Consider the following 1,099-nt stretch of genomic DNA (forward strand, 5'->3'; position numbering starts at 1 on the left):
TAGGTGCAGCTGCACTTCCCTGTTGAGGATATGATTGTCTTGTAGCATACTGCTGTGGTTGCTGGAATCCAGGTGGGTTAAACTGTTTACTCACTCCTTGCTGATATGGTGGCTGAATAGCATTCTGATTATTTCCCCAGCTGAAATTTGGATGATTTCTGTTGTTAGGATGATAGGTCGCTGGCACAGGCTGCTGTTGTCGCTGATAATTATTCACATACTGAACAGATTTGTTGACAAGAGAACACTGATCCGTAGCATGAGAACCTGCACAAAGCTCACAAACCATAGCTATTTGATTAACTCCATACGTAGCCAAAGAATCAACCTTCATTGATAGCGCTTGGAGCTGGGCTGCAATAGCGGTGGCTGCATCAACTTCCAGAATACCTGCTACCTTGCCTGATGTCATCCTCTGAGTTGGGTTTTGATGCTCATTTGCAGCCATCGTCTCAATAAGATTGTACGCCTCAGTATAGCTTTTAGCCCATAAGGCGCCTCCAGCTGCTGCATCGAGCATAGGCCGAGATTGAGCCCCCAAACCATTATAAGAACCAGTGATTACCATCCAATCCGGCATTCCATGATGTGGACATTTTCTCAACATTTCCTTGTAGCGTTCCCAAGCCTCGCACATAGATTCTGTAGGTTGCTGCGCAAACTGAGTGAGAGCACTCCTCATAGCAGCAGTCTTTGCCATTGGATAAAACTTCACCAGAAACTTTTGCGCAAGATCTTGCCACGTAGTGATTGACCCAGCTGGTTCAGAATGTAACCAGTCTTTAGCCTTATCCCTCAGTGAAAATGGGAAAAGCCTCAACTTGATAGCCTCATCAGTCACGCCATTATACTTAAAAGTGCTGCAGATCTCGACAAAATTCCTTATGTGCATGTTGGGGTCTTCAGTTGCCGCTCCTCCAAAAGAAACAGAATTCTGCACCATCTGTATAGTGCCCGGCTTGATTTCAAAGGTGTTAGCTTGAATAGCCGGATGAAGGATGCTTGACTGAATGTCATCAATTTTAGGCCGAGAAAAATCCATAAGAGCTGGATCAGCTTGAACAATATGATCTCCCATGTTTACTGGTTCTTTCTGCTC

At 45.0% G+C, this 1,099-nt stretch overlaps 1 non-coding gene across 1 annotated transcript; it reads left to right on the forward strand.

Moving 5' to 3' along the window:
- Positions 1-578: 578 nt before the first annotated feature.
- LOC141687927 (small nucleolar RNA R71) lies at positions 579-685 on the forward strand. Its single transcript, XR_012561405.1, has one exon. It is a non-coding gene; the product is annotated as a small nucleolar RNA R71 (small nucleolar RNA).
- Positions 686-1,099: the final 414 nt, after the last annotated feature.

This window comes from Apium graveolens, chromosome 9 (genome assembly GCF_009905375.1).
Source record: "Apium graveolens cultivar Ventura chromosome 9, ASM990537v1, whole genome shotgun sequence".
Classification (NCBI taxonomy): domain Eukaryota; kingdom Viridiplantae; phylum Streptophyta; class Magnoliopsida; order Apiales; family Apiaceae; genus Apium; species Apium graveolens.